General features: G+C 35.6%; 1 protein-coding gene across 5 annotated transcripts in view; it reads right to left on the bottom strand.

Annotated features, from left to right (window-relative positions):
- Positions 1-326: 326 nt before the first annotated feature.
- The window catches only part of CYLC2 (cylicin 2), a 47,989-nt gene continuing 42,315 nt past the window's right edge, over positions 327-6,000 (bottom strand). For 3 of the 5 annotated variants that reach the window (XM_085003725.1, XM_085003714.1, XM_085003731.1), the window contains 2 exons: positions 1,135-1,181; positions 327-476 (listed from right to left, as the gene is read on the bottom strand). The gene's annotated coding sequence lies outside the window, so the exon portion shown is untranslated. Of the gene's footprint in view, positions 477-1,134; positions 1,225-6,000 lie in introns of all 5 variants that reach the window. The other 2 variants (XM_085003718.1, XM_085003736.1) reach the window with 1 other exon arrangement.

Genomic DNA, 6,000 nt, shown 5'->3' with positions numbered 1-6,000 from the left:
ATATGGAGGTTCCCAGGCTAGGGGTCCAATCGGAGCTGTAGCTGCCGGCCTACACCACAGCCACAGCAACGCCAGATCTGAGCTGCATCTGTGACCTCCACCACAGCTCATGGCAACACTGGATCCTTGACCCACTGAGCGAGGCCAGGGATCGAACATGCAATCTCATGGTTCCTGCTCGGATTCGTTTCTGCTGCACCACAATGGAAACTCCAATAAGATTCTTTTACTGTGGCAAAGCAGAAGCTACAGACAGCTGTGTGTAAGTATTTGTGAGTTAGGTCAGAACACACAGGGAAATAGGCACACACAGTATGGAGAGCACATTTTTTGAATTGATATTTTGGCCATTGTGTTTAATGTGTTCATTCAAAATTAGAGCTGGCAAGCAACTTCCACGACAGGAATATCACCGACTGAATGGAGTATTCACTTCTCCAGTGTGGTAGAAATTTCAGAACCTCTTCACAGTAGTCCTGAAATTTAATCAGATGAGAACAAGTAAGATACTAAAGTTTCTCTCCAGATGCAGTAATTTCTACTAAAAGAATAAGTACAGATTCCCCTACTGAATTTGTAAGTTCCAAACCCGCTACCTTAGAAAACTGAGTAATTAAAACCGTTAAGATGAACTAGTCTCATACATCCCCTTTCATGGGCTGAATTGTGTCTCCCAAAATTTATGTACTAAAATCCTAACCCCCAGTATCTCAGAATGTGATTCGGAGATAAGGGACATTAAATAGTGATTATGGTTAAATGAGGTCCATAAGGTGGCCTCAGTTGAATATGAGGTATGTTCCTATAAGAAGAGATTAGAACACAGAATTACAGAGGAAAGACCATGTGAAGAAAGGGGGAGAAAAACATCTTCAAGGCAAAAAGAGGTGGCTCAGAAAACGTCAGCTCTTGATCTCAGACTTCTACCTTCCAGAACTGTGAGAAAATAAATGTATATTGTCTACACTACCCTGTATGTGGTACTTTATTATGAAAACCCTAGAAAACAGATATACCCCTCATGTGTAAATTCTAAGAAAGATTTATCAACTGTATCTAGAAAAAGTTAAAGGGGATCCAATTAATATTTGGTTATGCCAGGTTTAGAAAAAAACATTTTTTGAATATACTTACATAAAGATGTATAAACTGGGGGGAATGCCGTTTTTAAAAAGAAGGTTCTGAGGGGATAAACAGAGTATATAGTTGATAGCCATACTGTTTCTTCAGATCAATTTAGTCATTCCATTAGAGACAAGCGAAAACTCTTTTTGAAAATTAAACAGCCCTTTATAAAATAGATACATTTCATATCACTTCAAACCTTCAACAATCCGTAGATATTCTTTATGTCAAAATAATAAAACTTTAACTACAATCAAATGAAATTTGAGATCTTCTAACTCTCTAATATTAGTTTGAATTTAGAAGGATTCAGTATTATTGGGATGGACATTAGGATGTATTGTAATGGTTAGTTCCTGTACAGTCTTGTTTCACAACTGATGCCTACTTTATTTTTTATTTTTTTAAGTTTTATTGAAGTATAGTTGATTTACAAGGTTATGATCATTTCTTTCCCATGTAGATTATCAGAGAATATTGAGTACAGTTCTGTGTGCAGTATAGCAGGTCCTCAATGATCAATCATTCCATGTATCTCAGTGTGCACATGCCAATCCCAAACTCCCAGTACATCCCTCCCCACCACCTGTCCCCTTTAGTAACCTTACATTTTTCAAAGTCTGTGAGTCTGTTTCTTTTCTGCCATAAGTTCATTTGTATCCTAGATTCCACAAGCAAGTGATATCATGTGATGTTTATCTTTGCAGCTTATTTTAAATTCCATTTTAAAATTTCCTTCTCTGTCCTCTTTACTATCTCCTGATTAGCTCTTCATTTATTCTACCTAAATACCATTAAAACAAGACTACTGATGAAAATGATTTTCATCGCAGGTATGGGACTTCAGGTGATAACAATGTGGCAAGAATAAACTTACATACTACATATGACTGTCTTAATGTTAGATGTCCGTTACACGTAAAGGGTAATTTCTACCCAGTTTTCCTGTGCTGTTTTTTGTTATCACCCTTGCCATTTAAGATAACTTTCTTTAGCACCAGCTGCCAGCTTCCTTTCCTCCTCCTCCTCCTCAAAAAAAAAAAAAAAGAAAAAAAATCCCTGTTTATCTTTTATGTAGAAAAATTGACTTTTTATAATGTAAATGTCTTATAGCTGAACTATGCTTAGAACACCACTTCTTTCAAGTTCTATTATCCTATTATTCTATTTGAAGTTACTTTACCTAAGACAAAGAAACTTTCTCTTCCTAAGAGGAAGTTTCTTTTTCTGCTAATTCAACTGAATTGTTTGGCAGGAAGCTTTTTTTTTTCCTTAATCATATTTTTATAAGCAGTGGTTAATGAGAAGCTAAGACAGTAATACAAAATTTACAGGGGCCTGGCAGAGATAACAAAAGAACTTAAATTTTAAAAAATCCTGGGAGTTCCCTTTGTAACACAGCAGAAACAAATCCACTCAGTATCCATGAGGATGCAGGTTCAGTTCCTGGCCTCGCTCAGTGTGACGGGGATCCAGCATTGCTGTGAACTGTGGTGTAGGTTGAAGATGCTGCTCGGAACCTGCCTTGCTGTGTCTGTGGTGTAGGCGGGTAGCTGCAGCTCCGACTCAACCCCTAGCCTGGGAACTTTCATATATCACAGGTGTGGCCCTAAAAAGAAAAAAAGAGAAGAAGATCCTATATTACAATATGATGTCCTTAGAAGTAGTAAATAGCAGAAAGAATTAAAAAATGGGATACGTGGCTTGTAACACAAAAAAAATTCTATTAAAATTCTGAAGGAAAGAATAAGTAAATAGCGAGCAAATGATTACATTTACAATAGATAAGCAACGGGATCTTATTTTATAGAGTAGGGAACTATCCAACCTCTTGAGGTAGACAATGATGGAAGATAATTTCAGAAAAAGAGTGTGTATGTATATATATATAAATATATATATATATAACATATATATGTGACTGGGTCACTTTTCTGTACAGCAGAAATTGGCACAATATCATAAATAAAACTATATTTATTTATTTATTTTTTTTATTTTATTTTCCCACTGTACAGCAAGGGGGTCAGGTTATCCTTACATGTATACATTGCAATTATAGTTTTTTCCCCCACCCTTTCTTCTGTTGCAACATGAGTATCTAGACATAGTTCTCAATGCTATTCAGCAGGATCTCCTTGGAAATCTATTCTAAGTTGTGTCTGATAAGCCCAAGCTCCCGATCCCTCCCACTCCCTCCCCCTCCCATCAGGCAACCACAAGTCTCTTCTCCAAGTCCATGATTTTCTTTTCTGAGGAGATGTTCATTTGTGCTGGATATTAGATTCCAGTTATAAGTGATGTCATATGGTATTTGCCTTTGTCTTTCTGGCTCATTTCACTCAGGATGAGATTCTCTAGTTCCATCCATGTTGCTGCAAATGGCATGATGTCATCCTTTTTTATGGCTGAGTAGTATTCCATTGTGTATATATACCACCTGTTCCGAATCCAATCATCTGTCGATGGACATTTGGATTGTTTCCATGTCCTGGCTATTTTGAATAGTGCTGCAATGAACATGCGGGTGCATGTGTCTCTTTTAAGTAGAGCTTTGTCCGGATAGATGCCCAAGAGTGGGATTGCGGGGTCATATGGAAGTTCTATGTATAGCTTTCTAAAGTATCTCCAAACTGTTCTCCATAGTGGCTGTACCAGTTTACATTCCCACCAACAGTGCAGGAGGGTTCCCTTTTCTCCACAGCCCCTCCAGCACTTGTTATTTGTAATAAAACTATATTTATATTAAAAATAGTATAAATGGTAAGTAAAAAATGCAATGGTTTAAGACTTAAGACACTTCACCTACATGCAGTTCATGATAAAGCTGCTGTTGGGTGGGAAACTTCACATAGCTACAGTCTCAATTACCCTCTTTTGTTTCATTTCCATTAGGTGATTCAGGGAATCACAGACATTAAGCGCTTTCTTTTCTCCCTAGTTGGCTATAATCCTCAGGGCATTAAAGGAAGGAGAAGAAGAATCATCCTACACTGCTGCTTGCACATAATAATAACTGCAATGCTACTTTTTCATCACTTTTCTATCCAGAAGGAGCAGCAGCATGTAGTGATCTTCCCATTACAGTGTGCTAGGGAGAAAAGCTGTACCTTTCTCTGACCATGGTGGTGTACTTCTGTTACCAGAGGTTGCTGCTTTTCCTCAATCTTAATCATTCTCTTTACCCTGCTTTTTAGTTGTTTATCAGCTTTAATTTAGCATTCATTCATTCATTCATTCATTCATTTACTTATATCTCTAGATCTGAGCTTGGATCAGAAATCAGGAGTTGATATTTGTCCCCATTTGTCCAGTTTCACACATTTGTGAAGTTGAATAAATAATGCTATTAAGTGGGCAAAGCAAGAAATTAAACTAGAAGATTAGAATATGCATCGGTGCAGTTTATAACTAGAAGGAGACTATCTTCTAAAAGTAAAAGATAGAGACAAAAACACCTTATGCTAAGATGTAGTGATCCATATCACTTAACATGCTCACATAAACACTCAAGGAGCACTCAAGCATATTTTAGAGATGATTCATATTGAAATATCTGAAGCATTCCTTTATTCTAGATATATCATTAGATTTCCAAATACAGAGTATATAATCTCGATATCAATAAAAGCACACCTATACTTTTTTTTCTCCAAAATATATGTCCTGAGTTTATGTGTCTTTTCAATTTAACCTTCTTTATCTCAAAGTTGAGCTACACAATTCAGTGTTCTGTCATTTTTACTCTCTCTACACCCCATGTAACATCTTTCTTTTATTATTGCTAAGTATAAGAATTATAAGTATAATTACCATGATAACTATTTCCTTTTTCATGCATGAACTTAGGAAATGTAAAAAACTTAGCATGTTTTCAAACTTTTTGAGAACCGTAAAAATAATTATTGAATGGATTTAGATACTTAAGTATATTTCATGATATTTTTCTCCTACTATCTCAGTCTAAGAAAACTAAGAGTCACTTCCTAGGTATTCCCCTCTTATATTTACCCATAATAATGTTTTTCATTGATAAAATATTATACTTAGTTTATAGAGGCAATTTAATTTTTATAATGCATTAAGTTCCAGGTTAAGCTAAGAGCAGGAGTTCTATTTGAATCATTTAACAAGCAGAGGCTTGAAATGGAAGCTGTGCTTCCTTAGAAAATATTAGATTTGCCATACTGAATGATAATCAAAACCCAAAATTCTTCCATCTGGTATACTTACTAATAAATTATTGTCAAATGGAAAAATAAAATTGATCTGGAAAAGCATGGATGTAAAAATACTGAAAGGACTGAAAGAAGACCATAGGAGATGGATGACAGATAGATAGATGGTAATTAGGTAGGTAGGTGGATGATTAGGTAGAGAGATGGATGGATAGATGGATAAATAGGTAGATATTCCTCATTAGTAAGCTTTTGAGAGATTTACCTTATAAAAAGTATCATCCTTCCTCTCACATTTACAGAGAATAATCCAGATTTTAGCAAGTTATTCCTTTGCTACTTGACAAAGATATGTATTACAAAAGGAATCTTTTAAATGTTATTGGAGTATAGTTGATTAAAGTGTTGTGTCAATTTCTGCTGTACAGCATAATGACCCAGTAATAAAAATATATACATTCTTTTTCTCATACTACCTTCTATCATATTCTATCCCAATTGGTTGGATATAATTTCCTGTGCTGTACAGTAGGACCTCATTGCTTATCCATTCTAAATGTAATAGTTTGCACCCACCAACCCCAAACTCACTATCCATGCAAAGGGAATTTGAATACATTCTTTTTCAGAATCACTTTCATATTTTCCATGACTTACCACTTTCTTGAGAAAACCAAATTTTGCATAAAAAATCATG

This window comes from Sus scrofa, chromosome 1, assembly GCF_054392235.1.
Source record: "Sus scrofa isolate SSC_HxYL_T2T_F1_AM1 chromosome 1, Sscrofa_HxYL_maternal_Yorkshire_Landrace_v2.0, whole genome shotgun sequence".
NCBI lineage: Eukaryota > Metazoa > Chordata > Mammalia > Artiodactyla > Suidae > Sus > Sus scrofa.
The sequence above is the reverse complement of the archived record's forward strand: the minus strand, read 5'-3'. Positions and strand labels throughout refer to the sequence as shown.